The 19,620-nt window shown below is 40.9% G+C and overlaps 1 protein-coding gene across 3 annotated transcripts in view; it reads right to left on the bottom strand.

Annotated features, from left to right (window-relative positions):
* DIP2B (disco interacting protein 2 homolog B) overlaps positions 1-19,620 on the bottom strand; it is a 232,474-nt gene that overhangs the window by 93,664 nt on the left and 119,190 nt on the right. The gene's annotated exons all lie outside the window — the stretch shown is intronic.

Below are 19,620 nucleotides of genomic sequence, written 5' to 3'. Positions count from 1 at the left end.
AAACTTTGAGGTAGGTACTATTACCCCATCTCCAGTAAAGGGTCAGAGAGCTTTATTTAACGTGAATATGTTAAAAAGATACAAAGACATCCAGGCTAAAAAAATATCATCTTGGAGCTGTAACTGTCAACAGGCGACGGGAAATATAAGTAAATGAAAAGGCCATTCCAGAGACTCCAAGGACTGGTCAAGTGGGAGAATGGCAGGTGGGGTGGGGTGTACATGCCCCCCTAATCCTGCATAGTTGCACAAAGCATAGCTTGCGGAGCTTTGGCCTCCCCATCATAAGTTACTCCAAGTAAACGTCATTAAAACAAAACTAGGGTGGTTATTGTGCAAACACACCTTCAAGTCACGTCTTACTAGCCCCTCTTCCAACTGGAATCACCATTGAACTTATCCCTCTCTAGTCCCTGGCCTGTCCCTATATTCTGTCCTCCCAACATTTACTGTTTTACCAAGAATATGGGGCAGAGAAAACAAGCAGTAAAATAAGCAGAAGAGAAACACTTTAAGTTCTGACATTTTAGTGCCTTTTTTTTCAAATGGTGTTAGCTCCTAAGTCATATTTTTTTTTAAACTGTGGTAAGAATATTTAACATGACATATAATCTTTTAACAAACTGTTAAGTGTACAGTACAGCATTGTAAACTATAGGCATGATGTCGTACAGCAGATCTCCGGAACTTATTCATCCTGCGTAACTAAAACTTCTTACCCACTGAGTAGCAACTCCCCATTTCCCCCACTCCCAAACCCCTGGCAACCACCATTCTACTCTCTGCTTCTATGAGTTTGACTATTTTAGATTCCTCATATGAGTGGAATCATACAGTATTTGTCCTTCTATGATTGGCTTAATTCACTCAGTATCATGTCCTCCAGGTTCATCCATGTAGTCGCATATTGCAGGAATTTGCTTCTTCTTTTAAGGAGTATTTTAAGTTTCTTAAATATCATTTAGCTGTGCCCAGAAGGGTACCTTCACACGGCAAATTAAGTGCCCACTATAGGAAGATGTCACCTACCCAGCAAATGCATTGCTCCACACCACAGCTAAGAATTGGCTTATGAAACCCAAAAAGAAAAAAGCAGACTGAAAGACAGTGGTCTGGGGAGTGCAAGCAACAGCCCCACAAACCTCAGCAAAGGCTGACGGAATCACAGTACTACAGGAACTGAGATGTTTAACGACAAAGTCATAGCAATTTTAAAAAACGGTTAGCATGCTACAGAAGCCAGGTGTAGGACCTCTAGTCCACAGTCCCAGCTGAGCCCAGCCTTCCATCTGCCTCTGCCAAAAGCCAGACATGTCACTGAAGCCATCCTGGACCTTACAGACCAGGTGAAAAGTACTTAGTGACGGACCCCAGGTGACACCATGTGGAGCATAAGAATCACCCATCTGAGCCCTGCCCAAATTCCTGACCCACGAAGTCAGAAGATGTAATAAAAAACGTTTCCTTTTTTAAAAAAAGATTTTTTTTTATATACTATTTTTGTGTTTTTTTGCAGTACACGGGCCTCTCATTGCTGTGGCTTCTCCCGCCGCGGAGCACAGGCTCCGGACACGCAAGCCCAGCGGCCATGGCCCACGGGCCCCAGCCGCTCCGCGGCATGCAGGATCTTCCTGGACCGGGGCACGAACCCACGTCCCCTGCATCAGCAGGTGGACTCTCAACCACTGCGCCACCAGGGAAGCTCTTATATACTGTTTTTAAGAAGGCAAGGAATAGTATATTTTAGGGTGCTCTCTATTAAAGTGCTTTTATGGATCTAGAAATGTTTATTTTTGATGGTTCCTAGTAGCTGAGAGTTTTATTATAAAATATCTGAGCAGAACACTTTCAACACTGAGACTTTTAAGTGTAACGTCTGGGGTTATAAATGGAAGTTTTTAACCAACCTAAATCCTATTGATAATCCATTTCCCAGAAGACCTGTACTGATTCTTGATATATTCACACCTTGTTTCATTTGCTAAGTCTTATTTCTCTAGAACACGGGTCAACAAACTAATAGCCCATGTCTCTTCTTATAAACAGTTTTATCAGAACACAACCACATGCATCTGTTAGCCTATGGCTGCTTTCACTCTGTAAAGGCAGAGTTGAGTAGTTGTGACAGAGACTGTATGGTCCTCTGATACCTTGATAGCTTCAAGATGGGGGAGGAGTGAGACGTGGAGATCACCTTCCTCCCCACAAATACATAAAAAATACATCTACATGAGGAACAGCTCCTACAGAACACCTACTGACCGCTAGCAGAAGACCTCAGACTTCCCAAAAGGCAAGAAACTCCCCACGTACCTGGGTAGGGCAAAAGAAAAAAGAAGAGACAAAAGAATAGGGATGGGACCTGCACCTCTGGGAGGGAGCTGTGAAGGAGGAAAAGTTTCCACACAGTAGGCAGCCCCTTCACTGGTGGAGACAGGGGGTGGGCGGGAGGGAAGCTTTGGAGCCACTGAGGAGAGTGCAGCAACAGGGGTGCAGGGGGCAAAGTGGAGAGATTCCTGCACGGAGGATCAGTGCCAACCAGCACTCACCAGCCCGAGAGGCTTGTTTGCTCACCTGCCAGGGTGGGCAGGGGCTGGGAGCTGAGGCTCAGGCTTCGGTCGGATCCCAGGGAGAGGACTGGGGTTGGCTGCGTGAACACAGCCTGAGGGGGGCTAGAGTGCCACAGCTAGCTGGGAGGGAGTCCGAGAAAAAGTCTGGACCTGCCTAAGAGGCAAGAGACCATGCTTTCGGGATGCGCGAAGAGAGGGGATTCAGAGCACCGCCTAAATGAGCTCCAGAGACGGGCGTGAGCCGCGGCTACCAGCGCGGACACCAGAGACGGGCATGAAACGCTAAGACTGCTGCTGCAGCCACCAAGAAGCCTGTGTGCAAGCACAGGTCACTATCCACACCTCCCCTCCTGGAGCCTGTGCAGCTGCCACTGCCAGGGTCCCATGATCCAGGGACAACTTCCCCAGGAGAACGCACAGCGCGCGTCAGGCTGTTGCAACGTCACTCCGGCCTCTGCCAATGAAGGCTAGCCCCGCATCCGCACCCCCCCTCCCCCCGGCCTGAGTGAGCCAGAGCCCCCCGAGTCAGCTGCTCCTTTAACCCCATCCTGTCTGAGCGAAGAACAGACGCCCTCAGACAACCTACACGCAGAGGCGGGGCCAAATCCAAAGCTGAACCCCAGCAGCTGTGCGAACAAAGAAGAGAAAGGGAAATCTCTCCCAGCAGCCTCAGGAGCAGCGGATTAAATCTCCACAGTCAACCTGATGTACCCTGCATCTGTGGAATACCTGAATAGACAACGAATCATCCCAAAATTGAGGGGGTGGACTTTGGGAACAACCGTAGACTTGGGGTTTGCTTTCTGCATCTGTTTCTGGTTTTATGTTTATCTTAGTTTAGTACATAGAGCTTATTATCATTGATAGATTTGTTTATTGATTTGGTTGCTCTCTTCCTTTTTTTTTTAATATATATATTTTTCCTTTTTCTCCTTTTGTGAGTGTGTATGTGTATGCCTCTTTCTGTGATTTTGTCTGTATAGCTTAGTCTTTACCATTTGTCCTAGGGTTCTGTCTATCCGTTTTGTTTGTTTGTTTGTTACTATAGTTTTTAGCACTTGTTATCACTGGTGGATTTGTTTTTTTGTTTGGTTGCTCTCTTTCTTTTTTTGAATTACTTTTTTATTTTTAATAATATATTTTTTATTTTAATAACTTTATTTTATTCTTTCTTCCCTCCCTCCCTCCCCCCACTCCCTTCCTCCCTCCCTCCCTCCCTTTTCTTCTGAGCCGTGTGGATGCCAGGCTCTTGGTGCTCCAGCCAGGCGTCGGGGCTGTGCCTCTGAGGTGGGAGAGGCAAGTTCAGGACATTGGTCCACCAGAGATCTCCCAGCCCCACGCAATATCAAATGGTGAAAGCTATCCCAGAGATCTCCATCTTAACATTAAGACCCAGCTCCACTCAACGACCAGCAAGCTACACTGCTGGACACCCTATGCCAAACAACTAGCAAGACAGGAACACAACCCCACTCATCAGCAGAGAGGCTGCTAAAACCACAGTAAGTTCACAGACACCCCAAAACACACCACCGGACGTGGTCCTGCCTACCAGAAAGACAAGATCCAGCCTCATCCACCAGAACACAGGCACCAGTCCCCTCCACAAGGAAGCCTACACAACCCACTGAACCATCCTTACCCACTGGGGGCAGACACCAAAAAAAAGAGAACTATGAACCTGCAGCCTGCAAAAAGGAGACCCCAAACACAGTAAGTTAAGCAAAATGAGAAGACAGAGAAATACGCAGCAGATGAAGGAGCAAAGTAAACACCCACCAGACCAAACAAATGAAGAGGAAATAGGCAGTCTACCTGAAAAAGAATTCAGAGTAATGATAGTAAAGATTATTCAAAATCTTGGAAACAGAATGGAGAAAATACAAGAAACGTTTAACAAGGACCTAGAAGAACTAAAGAGCAAACAAACAATGATGAACAACACAATAAATGGAATTAAAATTTCTCTAGAAGGATATCAATAGCAGAATAACTGAGGCAGAAGAACGGATAAGTGACCTGGAAGATAAAATAGTGGAAATAACTACCGCAGAGGAGAATAAAGAATGAAAAGAATTGAGGACAGTCCCAGAGACCTCTGGGACAACATTAAATGTACCAACATTCGAATTATAGGTGTCCCAGAAGAAGAAGAGAAAAAAGAGGGACAGAGAAAATATTTGAAGAGATTATAGTTGAAAACATCCCTAATATGCGAAAGGAGACAATCAAGTCCAGGAAGCACAGAGAGTCCCATACAGGATAAATCCAAGGAGAAACACGCCAAGACACATATTAATCAAATTATCAATAATTAAATATAAAGAAAAAATATTAAAAGCAGCAAGGTAAAAGCAACAAATAACATACAAGGGAATCCTCATAAGGTTAACAGCTGATCCTTCAGCAGAAACTGCAAGACAGAAGGGAGTAGCTGGACATATAGAGAGTGATGAAAGAGAAAAACATACAACCAATTTACTTTACCCAGCAAGGATCTCATTCAGATTCAATGGAGAAATTAAAACCTTTACAGACAAGCAAAAGCTAAGAGAATTCAGCACCACCAAACCAGCTTTACAACAAATGCTAAAGGAACTTCCCTAGGCAGGAAACACAAGAGGAGGAAAACACCTACAATAACAAACCCAAAACAATTAAGAAAATGGTAATAGGAACATACATATCGATAATTACCTTACATGTAAGTGGATTAAATGCTCCCACTAAAAGATGCAGACTAGCTGAACGGGTACAAAAACAAGACCTGTATATATGCTGTCTACAAGAGACCCACTTCAGACCTAGGGACACGTACAGACTGAAAGTGAGGGGATGGAAAAAGATATTCCATGCAAATGGAAATCAAAAGAAAGCTGGAGTAGCAATTCTCATATCACACAAAATAGACTTTAAAATAAAGAGTATTACAAGAGACAAAGAAGGACACTACATAATGATCAAGGGATCGATCCAAGAAGTAGATATAACAATTCTAAATATTTATGCACCCAACATAGGAGCACCTCAATACAAAAGGCAAATGCTAACAGCCATAAAAGGGGAAATCGACAGTAACACAATCATAGTAGGGGATTTTAACACCCCACTTTCACCAATGGACAGATCATTGAAAATGAAAATAAATAAGGAAACACAAGCTTTAAATGATACATTAAACAAGATGGACTTAATTAATATTTATAGGACATTCCATCCAAAAACAACAGAATACACTTTCTTCTCAAGTGTTCATGGAACATTTTCCAGGATAGATCATATCTTGGGTCACAAATCAAGCCTTGGTAAATTTAAGAAAATGGAAATCATATAAAGTATCTTTTCTGACCAAAACGCTATGAGACTAGATATGAATTACAGGAAAAAAATCTGTGAAAAATACAAACACATGGAGGCTAAACAATATGCTACTACATAACCAAGAGATCACTGAAGAAATCAAAGAGAAAATTAAAAAATACCTAGAAACAAATGACAATGAAACACAACGACCCAAAACCTATGGGATGCAGCAAAAGCAGTTCTAAGAGGGATGTTTATAGCAATATAATACTACCTCAAGAAACAAGAAAAATCTCAAATAAACAACCTAACCTTACACCTGAAGCAATTAGAGAAAGAGGAACAAAAAAACCCCAAAGTTAGCAGAAGGAAAAAAGTCATAAAGATCAGATCAGAAATAAATGAAAAAGAAATGAAGGAAACAACAGCTAAGATCAATAAAACTAAAATCTGATTCTTTGAGAAGATAAACAAAATTGATAAACCACTAGCCAGACCCATCAAGAAATAAAGGGAGACAACTCAAGTCAATAGAATTAGAAATGAAAAAGGAGAAGTAACAACTGACACTGCATAAATACAAAGGATCATGAGAGATTACTACAAACAATTACATGCCAATAAAATGGACAACCTGGAAGAACTGGACAAATTCTTAGAAAAGCACAACCTCCTGAGACTGAACCAGGAAGAAATAGAAAATATAAACAAACCAACCACAAGCACTGAAATTGACACTGTGATTAAAAATCTTCCAACAAACAAAAGTCCAGGACCAGAGGGATTCACAGGTGAATTCTATCAAACATTTAGAGGAGAGCTAACACCCATCCTTCCAAAACTCTTCCAAAATATAGCAGAGGGAGGAACACTCCCAAACTGATTCTACGAGGCCACCATCACCGTGATACCAAACCCAGACAAAGATGTCACAAATAAAGAAAACTACAGGCCAATAGCACTGGTGAACACAGATGCAAAAATCCTCAACAAAATACTAGCAAACAGTATCCAACAGCACATTCATACACCATGATCATGTGGGGTTTATCCCAGAAATGCAAGGATTCCTCAATATATGCAAATTAATCAATGCGATAAACCATATTAACAAATTGAAGGAGAAAAACCATATGATCATCTCAATAGACGCAGAAAAAGCTTTCGACAAAATTCAACACCCATTTATGGCAGAAAATCTCCAGAAAGTAGGCACAGAGGGAACCTACCTCAATGTAATAAAGGCCACATATGACAAAACCACAGCCAACATCGTTCTCAATGGTGAAAAACTGAAAGCATTTCCTCTAAGATGAGGAACAAGACAAGGTTGTCCACTCTCACCACTATTATTCAACACAGTTTTGGAAGTTTTAGCCATAGCAATCAGAGAAGAAAACGAAATAAAAGGAATCCAAATCAGAAAACAAGAAGTAAAACTGTCACTGTTTGCAGATGACATGACACTATACATAGAGAATCCTAAAGATGCCACCAGAAAACTACTAGAGCTAATCAATGAATTTGGTAAAGTAGCAGGATACGAAATTAATGCACACAAATGTCTCACATTCCTGTATACTAATGATGAAAAATCTTAAAGAGAAATTAAGGGAACACTCCCATTTACCACTGCAACAAAAAGAATAAAATACCTAGGAATAAACCTACCCAAGGAGACAAAAGACCTGTATGCAGAAAACTATAAGACACTGATGAAAGAAATTAAAGATGATACAAACAGATGGAGAGATATATACCATGTTCTTGGATTGGAAGAATCAACATTGTGAAAATGACTATACTACCCAAAGCAATCTACAGATTCAAGGCAATCCCTATCAAACTGCCAATGGCATTTTCCACAGAACTAGAACAAAAAATTTCACAATTTGTATGGAAACACAAAAGACCCTGAATAGCCAAAGCAATCTTGAGAAAGAAAAATGGAGCTGGAGGAATCAGGCTCCCTGACTTCAGACTATACTACAAAGCTACAGTAATCAAGACAGCATGGTACTGGCACAGAAACAGAAATATAGATCAATGAAACAGGATAGAAAGCCCAGAGATAAACCCACGCACATATGGTCACCTTAGTTTTGATAAAGGAAGCAAGAATATACAGTGGAGAAAAGACATTCTCTTCAATAAGTGGTGCTGGGAAAATTGGACAGCTACATGTAAAACAATGAAATTAGAACACTCCCTAACACCATACACAAAGATAAACTCAAAATGGATTAAAGACCTAAATGTAAGGCCAGATACTATCAAACACTTAGAGGAAAACATAAGCAGAACACTCTATGACATAAATCACAGCAAGATCCTTTTTGACCCACCTCCTAGAGAAATGGAAATAAAACCAAAAATAAACAAATGGGACCTAATGAAACTTCAAAGCTTTTGCGCAGCAAAGGAAAACATAAACAAGATGAATAGACAACCCTTGGAATGGGAGAAATATTTGCAAATGAAGCAACTGACAAAGAATTAATCTCCAAAATTTACAAGCAGTTCGTGCAGCTCAATATCAAAAAAACAAACAACCCAATCCAAAAATGGGCAGAAGAACTAAATAGACATTTCTCCAAAGAAGATATACAGATTGCCAACAAACACATGAAAGGATGCTCAATATCACTAATCATTAGAGAAATGGAAATCAAAACTACAATGAGGTATCACCTCACACCAGTCAGAATGGCCATCATCAAAAAATCTACAAACAATAAATGCTGGAGAGGGTTTGGAGAAAAGGGAACCCTCTTGCACTGTTGGGAATGTAAATTGATACAGCCACTATGGAGAACAGTATGGAGTTTCCTTAAAAAACTAAAATCAGAACTACCATATGACCCAGCAGTCCCATTACTGGGCATATACCCTGAGAAAACCATAATTCAAAAGGAGTCATGTACCACAATGTTCACTGCAGCTCTATTTTCAATAGCCAGGACATGGAAGCAACCTAAGTGTCCATCGACAGATGAATGGATAAAGAATATGTGGTACATATATACAATGCCATATTACTCAGCTTCAAAAAGAAATGAAATTGAGTTATTTGTAGTGAGGTACATGGACCTACAGACTGTCATACAGAGTGAAGTAAGTCAGAAAGAGAAAAATACCGTATGCTAACACATATATATGTAATCTGAAAAAAAAAGGTTCTGAAGAACCTAAGGGCAAGACAGGAATAAAGACGCAGACGTAGAGAATGGAGTTGAGGACACGGGGAAGGGGAAGCTGGGACAAAGTGAGAGAGTGGCATGGACATATATACACTACCAAATGTAAAATAGATAGCTAGTGGGAAGCAGCCACATAGCGCTGGGAGATCAGGTAGGTGCTTTGTGACCACCTAGAGGTGTGGGATAGGGAGGGTGGGAGGGAGACGCAAGAGAGAGGAGATATGGGGATATATGTTTACGTATAGCTGATTCACTTTGTTATACAGTAGAAACTAACACACCATTTTAGGGCTTCCCTGGTGGCGCAGTGGTTGAGAGTCCGCCTGCCAATGCAGGGGACACAGGTTCGTGCCCTGGTCTGGGAAGATCCCACAGGCCGCTGGGCCCATGAGCCATGGCCGCTGAGCCTGCGCGTCCGCAAAAAAAAAAACCACACACACCATTGTAAAGCAATTATACTCCAATAAAGATGTTAAAAAAATCATCATAATAAAAGCTTACATTTAAGTGTTTGCTTTGTGCGAGGCACTGTGAATTTTTGTCTTATTTATTCTTCACAACAACCCTACAAAGCCAGAACTATCACTCTCAACTTTTTATGGAAAAGAAAAGAGAGACATGGATTAGGGTTACAGAGCCAGGGGATGGCAGAGCCTGGATTCAAACCAGGTCTAACTCCACAGGTTCTCAACCTGAAAAGGTTACGAAAATTCTCGCAAGGCTCTTAAGAGGAAAGCAATCAGAATTAATAATTTAGTTTAGGAGCATCTAAATGCTTCAGGATTTACAGTCAGGAGTTAATTTTTTTAAATCGTCTCCCTTCATGTGAAGGATAACGCAGAAATCCCCTCCAAATAAAGTTTTCAGCCATTCACTAGAGAAATTATTTAAAACATATTTCAACTACCTTTAAACAGAGAACAAAAAATAGAAAGGGGCTATTTTTATTTGTATGGTCAGATGATACATACAGGAAGGAAATCAGATTAGCACACATGAACTACTCTGTCTGTAAACATGCACAGAGAAAATGGTTTGACTTAAACAGATAAAGCACCCATTTTAAAACACTGGTTTTGTATTCCTTTTTGGAGGGTTATAGTGAATATAAAATTGAATTACCTGTCACTAATTTCTTTTTTTTTAATTAAGTAAGCAGATTTGCTAGGATGAACCAAACTACCCTGCTAAGAAACATGGCTCTTTCAAATTAGATAGTTAATAATCCAAAGGATAAAAAGAAGGAATATGGATTCTCATTTCACAACAGATGGAAACAAAAGTCTGATGTATTTTTTTCTGATTCCTCCCTCACTGTGCTTTTATTTTGTATTTTTCAATGTAATTAATTAGGAAAAAAGAAGATAATGTGGACTAAATAAAAAATTTTACCAAAAAATGATCGGGAGGTGATAGGGGAACTGGGAGTTGATAAATTTGAGGAAGAATTAGAAAGAACGAACATTTCCACTCAGGATTATCTAGAGGTTATCAAAGAACAAACCACAAGGAAATGTAACATAAATACAGACATCTGATGAGAATTGAGAGTCAGATGACACTTAGCCAAGAGATCTACTGAACTGGTACCAAAAAAAAAAGCCTCACAACACGCTATTCACCAAGCAACATTAGTATGATGCTCTGCAAAGTTTTTCTCGGTCCCCTCGGGTATTTAGTCATCCAAGCAGACCAGGTCTCTTTGGGTCTAAAATCATGACAGACATTTCAAGGTAGCTTGCCAGAAATGAAACCAAAAGGTTAACTTGCAGTTTCAGTAAGTGGCTGACAAGTTTGTTCAGTGAGCATTCCTCGGGTGCCCAAAGCACAATGCCACAAAAACATGGATTTCTGACAGAACAAGCTTGGTTCAAATGTTTAATATACTTGTTCAGGTTTAAGAGAGGTGACGTAAAAGAAAGAAAAAAAGAATAAAATGAATTCCTAGGAACTGAATCCTAGGAATATACTTTAAGTATAATAGGGAAGACTTCCCTGGTGGCATAGAGGCTAAGAATCCGCCTGCCAATGCAAGGGACATGGTTCGAGCCCTGGTCCGGGAAGATCCCATGTGCCGCAGAGCAACTAAGCCCGTGCGCCACAACTACTGAGCCTGCGCTCTACAGCCCGCCAGCCACAACAACTGAGCCCGCGCGCCTCAACTACTGAAGTCCGCGCACCCTGGAGCCTGTGCTCTGCAACAAGGGACGCCACCACAATGAGAAGCATGCGCACAGCAACGAAGAGTAGTCCCTGCTCGCTGCAACTAGAGAGAGCCTACATGCAGCAACGAAGACCCAAAGCAGCCAAAAATAAATAAAGAGGGCGCTTCCCTGGTGGCGCAGTGATTAAGAACCCACCTGCCAATGCAGGGGACACAGGTTCGAGCCGTGGTCCAGGAAGATCCCACATGCCGCAGAGCAACTAAGCCCGTGTGCCACAACTACTGAGCCTGCACACCTAGAGCCCGTGCTCTGCAACAAGAGAAGCCACCTCAATGAGAATCTCACGCACTGCAATGAAGAGTAGCCCCCACTCGTTGCAACTAGAGAAAGCCATGCACAGTAATGAAGAACCAAAGCAGCCAAAAATCAATCAATCAATCAATCAATCAATCAATCAATATATAAATATTAGGAAGGAAGGGAGAAAGGAAGGGAGAAAGGAAGAAAGAAAGAATAACAGGGAAGCTTAATGATGAAACTCTGTAGCTAATCTGTTTGATTGTTAATAATCACTCTCCAATTTATTACGAATTTTATTTTATAAATTTTAATTTCCATGTATTGGAGTTTCATTTTTTAAAACACAAGACTTACAGATATATTTTATATGTGCATTAAAAAAATGGAAAGCAAATACAGTAAACCGTTAATAGCCATCATTTCTAGGTGATGAGATTGGATGTTTTGTATATTATTCCACAGCTTTACTAGGTTTCCATAATTTAGAGAAGTTCTCTTTTTCAGGATATAAAAATAATATATGTTCATTATAGAACATCAAGGTAACAGTTAAGTATAAAGAAGAAAATAAAAATGATATTGGATTTTCTTAATTTGAAGGCCATACCACAGAGAGCAGATTCTTACCAAAATAAGTTAAAATAATGCCCAGTTTTCAGTTTCCTAGAGAAATTATGACATTGTGAGCAGGATTTTCCAATCTTCTAAAATCAATTGTCTTCTTTTTCTTTCCCCCAAAGCAACTGGTAATTCAATGCATATATGGAGGTGAGAAGGAGGAAACTATGTCCTGGTTGGATTAAAAAAATCTTGGAATGCTTACTTGCCAGGGCACCAATTCATCACAGAAGGAAGCAGGAAACATGGACCTCAGGTCTCCTGAAAGAGGAGGAAGAGGTCTGAGGACATAGGGGCCCAGCAGGGCATTATTTAACAGCATGTCCAATGTCAGCTGGGCAGGCAAGTTGCTGCTTAAAGATGAATCGCTCCCTGGCCATGGTTTCACACTCCAACCAGATCTCAGGAACTACCTGGGGCCCAAAAGTAGAGATTTCTACATTTTGAATAAGATGTGCACAGTTTCATTACCACAGTAAGAAGCTAAAAGCAAAGACAGAATTAACTTATGTATCAACATGAGGAGATACATATTATACGCCACGAAAAGTGAAAAACTGTTGACTATGCAGACACATGAAAAGGTCTCCAGTAATAAAAGAACACAAAATGTTATGTATATAATTACAATTGTGCACGTAAAAACTATTCACATACAATTATACGGATTGGAGGGGATATAAAATCCCCTAAGTAGTTGGGATGAGGTAGGGATGAGGTACTCTGGAGAACTTTACCATTTCTTTACCACTTTGTTTACTGAAAGAGCTCTGTATAAAATCAAAGTAATTTTAAAAGACCTTAAATATAGGTTAGGTAAGGAGACAGCTATAAGGAGAGCTGTGAACCTCATAAATCAAGCCTTCTTCCAAACTTCTAAATTCTATTGTGAAACATACTTGAGATTCAAAGAAAAAAATTACTCGCTGATCACGACACACAGTGACCACTTCAGTTTGGGAGTTCCTGGATCTTTCAGTCTGTTATACAGAATATCCACTAGGGGTCACCATTATGTTTAAATAGTGATGATGTTACAATGTTTATTAACAATAAGTTTAGACAAATTTCCATTTCTTCTACAACACAAAGCCTCCTTTCTCAATGGTCAGCATGTACACAATTTATGGTTCTCTGGCAGAAAGAGACATCACAGTCTTGCATGATTCTACTGTTTGAACATAATAACAACGATAACCTGGAAAAGAAGCTGATCTTTAGTATAAAACCATGCAAAATCTCCAAATCAGAAACATGGAGGAAAGCCAACCTTGGCTTCTTATCTTTCAACTCTGCCAATGATTAAACAGGAATTTTCACCTGTAAGAGTAACAGAGGGAAGGAGGATGTGCTCTGAGAACCAGCGAACATAATGCTTCAGCTTTTTAAGCAGCCATGGTCACTGGTCTTGGGGCTGGTGTCAGAGAAGAAATATATTAAATAAGTGATCACCCAGTCAGGTGTATCTTTTACAACGTGATCGGCGCTGAGAAGGAAAAAGACAAAGATCTCTGAGCCCACGTAATGAGGAATTTAATTTGTACTAGAGTTTCAGGAAGAGCCTGTTAAAAGGATAGGCTGATGCGGGCTTCAGCGTGGGGGTAGGGGTGTGGGGAGGGCTACTTTACACAGCAACGAGGTATTTGTATAAGTCCCGTGAGGGAGAAAAGCCTTGACAAGTCTAAGAAAGACTGGTGGGGTTGAAGCACAGTGAAAGAGGTGGAGTGAGACAAAATGAGGCCATAGAAGAAAAGCAGGGTCAGGTCACTTTTCCTAACCCATCGAGCGGCCTTTAAAGGGCTTTAGAAAGGGAATGACAGAATAACAATGATAATACAGTTATCAGTGATAATACAGGCTCTTTAAACTCATAACACCATCTGACAGATACCATAAAGGAGGCAGGACACCTATACCAGATTAAATTTGTTTTTCTACAGTGAGAGTGTGTCCATAATCACCTTGAATCATTATAAACAGAGCTTCCACTCCCAACTCCACGCTCCACCCTGGGTGAAGGTACCTTGAATCACTCAGAGACTCTTCCCTGGGAGCTCACTGAGGAGAGTTTTCCTCAGAAGGATGGGTGATTAACCTGCCTCGCTGCCTGGGGGAAGGGAGGAAAGAAAGAGTCCACATTCACAGTCTGGAAAGGGGCCATCTGCCTAGGGTAAACCTGAAGCTTCCTGGGCCACTTGGCATCAGGAAAATGGCTGTGCGTGGACTAAAAGAACACAATACTTAGAGCTTTGCCCTGAGAATCCAAGTGGGGTACCTTGGCTGAGCCGAGCACAGTGGGCTCCTTCCTCAGAGTGACTGATGCAGGACCCAGGGTTAGCAGTGGGACAGCATTGCTGGTCACAAGGTGAGGATCGGTTTTCAGTAGCGCCCCACGAGGCACTGAGGAGCAGCAGCAGACAATGGGGTTCTTCCCATTTGGGTGTGGAAGCTACACTGACCACCTCTCCTCCTGTACTACCTATATCCCAGGGGGTTCTTGCGCAATTCAAGAGGAAAGAGGAGCCCCAAAAGACAGCGGACTTCCTTCCAATGAGGCATGTGGGTACCGATAAGATTGCAATGCGTGCTCCAGTTCACAGCAACTATACAAGTGTCCAAACCTAGCTAATGAAAGGGCAGAACTGGGACTGGAATAAAAAATTCCATGTTCTTTCCATTATTCTGTGATCCTCACTTGGGAAGGAACTTTAAAATCAAAACGTGATAGAGAAAATACAATCAATCCCACCCCCAGCACACAAAGAGGCACTCTGTCTACTTAACATTTATATGGTTGGGAATGTTCTACAGCATTCCAAAATGCTGTTCTTGATTTCAGTAGCTAGTTTTAGGTTCACATCCCTTTGAATTTCCGTAATATTTTGTTTAGAACTTTCTTACAGTGCTTATTTCACTCTACCTTTTTTTTTTTTTTTTGCGGTACGCGGGCCTCTCACTGTTGTGGCCTCTCCCGTTGTGGAGCACAGGCTCCGGACGCGCAGGCTCAGCGGCCATGGCCCACGGGCCCAGCCGCTCCGCGGCATGTGGGATCTTCCCGGACTGGGGCACGAACCCGCGTCCCCTGCATCGGCAGGCGGACTCTCAACCGCTGCGCCACCAGGGAAGCCCCTATTTCACTCTATCTTTTATGATTCTCATTTGTGCACCTATCTTTCCTATTTTATAGTATAAATAAACTTGAGGTCAGAGGCTGGTCTTAATTCATCTTTTATCTCCTGCAGTAATTAGCTCTGGGTATTACACTGCAGGCACCCAAAATTTTAGTTAAAATAAAGAAATTAAGATCTTTTCTGTCTCCTCACTTCCACCAATGGGAGTGGGTGGCTGGGAAAAACAAAGACAAAAATGAAGAGATACCAACTTAAAGGATATGGTTAACTGTTAATCTGAGAAGGCTGCTTATTTGTGTATCTCTAAGCCGCAAATATTTTATGCAAAAATTTGTGCCTCTCACAATTTTCATACAATTACATGAGGTCTGTAAGAATAACAGGATCACAGACTATCCTTGAGAGGAGTTACCAGAGTCTTTAGAGAGAGAGGATAAAACTTACAAGGCTTTCTTTTCTTTCATTTTCACTCGGTTATATACACATTTGCACAATCTCAAAGGCAGGACTGAACTCAGAAGACCTGGGACGAAAGGGGTGGGGAACAACTGGCAAGTACAGCATATGTACATACACTGGAACACTGGTGAGCAAATACCCTGCAGCAAAATAGGCAGCAACCACAAAAGGAATCCAAGTTTGGAAAGAACCTTTGCGCCACCAGCACTTCTTACCAAGACAAGCTAGAAAATGCCAACACGTAAGCGTAATCATAAACTGACATGTCTTACCCCTAAAAGGGCAGCAGGTAAGGGCCCAGGGGAAAAATAATGTGGGAACCTAGCCCAGGAAGGAATATATAAAAGGCGAGATCCTATTCTGAAGCAGAAGACAAACACAATTAAATGAAGTGAAAGACAGTAGGACAAAGTCAATGGATGAAGGAAGAAAAACAAATACACAAAGGTCACAGATGATCTCAAATACACAAAGACAGAATGGAATGTGTACATCAATGCCATGAAAAACAGAAGCTGCAGTAATATCCTAAAGCAAAGGATGTGGGTCCAAGAGAAGATGCCACCGTTGAACTTCAAGGGCAGTTTTAAATAGCGGAGAGTTGCAAAACAGAGCTGAGGCAGGGCTCATTCTCAGAACCACCCAAAGGAGGGAGGCCCCCCAGTTTCAACACTTTAATCAGGCTGTGGTAGAGACCATTTGATCAGCTTGTTGGTGAACAACCAGCAAATAAGGTACTGACGTCTTTGAGATCTTTTAGATTGATAGAAATGATCTTGGTACAAGTTTTGAACAATCCTTAAATAGAAACGTTAGGATAAAGAATCCCGATTAAACATGGCAGAATAACACATCTATCTATCCCCACTCCTTCCTAAAACACCACTAGAATGATAATAAAGGTCTGTAGCAGGACAAAGAAACAATCAGTTCAGGAAGAGACAGCATCAAGAGTTGTCTCTATAAACATAATAATAATAATAAAACAATAGATTAACTGTAAAAAAAAAAAGAGAGAGAGAGAAAGAAAGGAAATGTAATCCTAGTAAACCAAGTGACTTAGCTGTGAATAATATTTACCTAATCAAAATAATGCAAACACTGAATGCTGACTTAGCAACAACAAAAGTAGTACATTGAACAGACAGCCCACAATGAGTATGAGATGGGAGATGTGAAGGAAGGGGTAAAGGGAAGGGGAGTGTGTGGTGTCCAGGTGGTTGGGGGAAGAATGTGTAAGAGAGAAAAATTCTAATCTTTTACCTACAGAGGTAAATGCCAGAAGAAACAGTTAAAACAGTTGAAAGAAGCTGTCTCTGGGGAAGAAGAGGACACTGCTTATTTTTGTTGTTGTCACAAACCTCGTAGTAGCATTTGACTCTGTAAAATAGATTCCGTAATCTCATTTAAAAATAAAAATTAAGTAAAGAGGAATGCTAATATTGATATAATGTTGTAATATAATATTGATGAGAATCAATATGTGCACACAGTCTCTTGAGATTTAGAAGATCTAAATTAAAAGATCTATTGAAGGTAGAGACAAGTTGCCAGGACCAATCACTCTCCAATCTGTAGAGTCATCTGCTTTTTTCATTATCTGACACTTCCATCTTCACAGATGTTTACGAAAGGAAATATTTCTAAATTCGAAATGTTCCTTCTGTTTAGTTCCACAAACATTTATAGAATTCTACTATGTGCCAGGTACTAATGCTACAAACTGGGGACATGAAGAAATAATAAAAAAAAAAGAATGTTCCTGATTATAAAGACTTTAAGAGTCCAGTAGGGGAATAAGACACACGAACAAACCATAATCTATGGGACAGTCAGAGAGAGCTTTTTATAAATGCAGCGCAGATCATGGGAGTGGGGACTGTGATAAAGCTGGTCAAGGAAGCCTTCTTAGTGTTAGTGGTAGCTGAGCACACCCCTAGCAGACTGAGGGAGCAAGCCAGGGGGTCCCAGGCAGTCTTGTCCAATGCCGGCTGCCTCCTGATGTCTTAACAGTACTTGGAGCACAGAAAGCACACAGTAAATACGTGCTGACCTGAGGTTCTGTCAGCAACCCAGGTATCATTAGAATAAACTCTTTTCTATTAAAACTATTTGGAATTAATCAGTTACTTGTATGCAAAACATCTTAAGGATCAGACTACAGGAAGTTGCCTCCCTGCACAAAACCTTCCATTTTCTTCTAAATCCAAGTGTGGCCAAGAGCTACTAATTTACAGAGGAGTTAAGTGTGTATGTGGTTTGAATAATCAATTCTTTGGGCCTTGACAAAAGAGAGTTCATTTCTGGCCTCTTCTCCTTGCAAAGCTGCTAATAACTGAGGTGTGTGGGAAGCTTTATATCCAGGCTCTCGTAGCTTCCAAGCCACTGAAAGATGTTCTATGGGTCATTCCTTTCAAAGAGCATATGGCTCAGAACGAGGAGATATGAACCTGCCACATCCTCATTTCTCCCTTGCCTCTCATAGTGAGAGCATCTTGCGGCCCTGAGTATGGTTTTAACCTTTATCAAGATATGAATTTCATACGGCATGCCCTTAAGTACCAGATAAAGTTTGGGTTTTGTAGAAACTAAAGAAACAACAACCAGCTCCAATGTTGACAGGTTAAAGTGATTTCCAAGGGTAATTTTGAGACATCAGATTTTTGTCATACAGTAAGTTTAGAATCTAACCCCTGTGATGTTAGTGAACAAAGCTATGTTTATTATTACCCCAAATTGTCCTTACTCAATTTCCACTAAGTATTTTCTTCAACCATGTGTTCTCTTCCATATTTCCCCATTTTCCCTGTTACATTGTTAATTTTTTTCTGAAGGTCCTATTTTAAAGATTTATGTAACATTTGAGAAAAGAAATCTAAAATATACATAAATATGCAACCTAAGGTCACTCCAAGTCAATTCTGTATGGAAAATCACTCACTAAATTTTTAGATAAGCATGTGCATGTAATTGTTCTAGCAGTACAATGCTGCAAGCAGTATTACTTTTTTCTTTCGAGAGAGACTGGTGGAGAATGTTACTTTTATATACTACACTCAAGGAGCTGCCCTCACAATGAAGCACACCTCACAACTGGAGGAAATGAAATCTAACAAGGTAACAGAAATAGTTTGAAAGAGGTTGAATCCCTCTAGAAGTAAGTAGGAAACTCCTACTAAAAGTGTTAAAATGACTTTCATTTCATTTAATCCTATATAAAGCATTAATACAATTCAGTAAGTTTAAAATCTGCATTAAATCCAATGCCATTAAAAAAAATCAAACTAAATGCCTTCTTCAAAATCTACAAAGACATACGGGGTAAAAATGTCAAGGTGTAATCTCTTCTTTTGCTACAGAATCCATACAATATAACCCAGCCCTACAAACAATCCATTTCTGGGAAAGACATGAATAGATTCAAGAACAAAGGTGGGAAAAGAAAGTGACAAACACAAATTGAGAGACTTTTTACCACTAAGAAAAGTCTCCCTTGAAAAGCTCTAGGGAGACAGGGCATTGGTTCTCCATACCAGCAACCACCACCTGGGAACCTGACAGAAATGCAAATTCTCGAACCCCAACCTGCACCTACTGAATCAGAAACCCTGAGAACAGGGTCCTGCAATCTGTATATGAACAAGTCCTCCAGTGGTTCTGATGTAGGCTAAAATGTGAGAACCACTGACATAGAGTGAGATGTCAGGAGGGCTTGAGGTCTTGCCTTGGGAATTCCAACATTTAACACAGGAGAAGGAGCCTGCAAAGATGACTAGGAGCAACATGAAGAGAGGAGTAAGAAAATGAGGAGAGTGTCTCAAGAGGCAGAGTGGCAAATAGTACTGAGATATCACTTATGGCAGCTTCAGAAGGG

This window comes from Delphinus delphis, chromosome 11 (genome assembly GCF_949987515.2).
Source record: "Delphinus delphis chromosome 11, mDelDel1.2, whole genome shotgun sequence".
NCBI classification, from domain to species: domain Eukaryota; kingdom Metazoa; phylum Chordata; class Mammalia; order Artiodactyla; family Delphinidae; genus Delphinus; species Delphinus delphis.
This window is presented reverse-complemented; position numbering and strand designations above follow the sequence as displayed.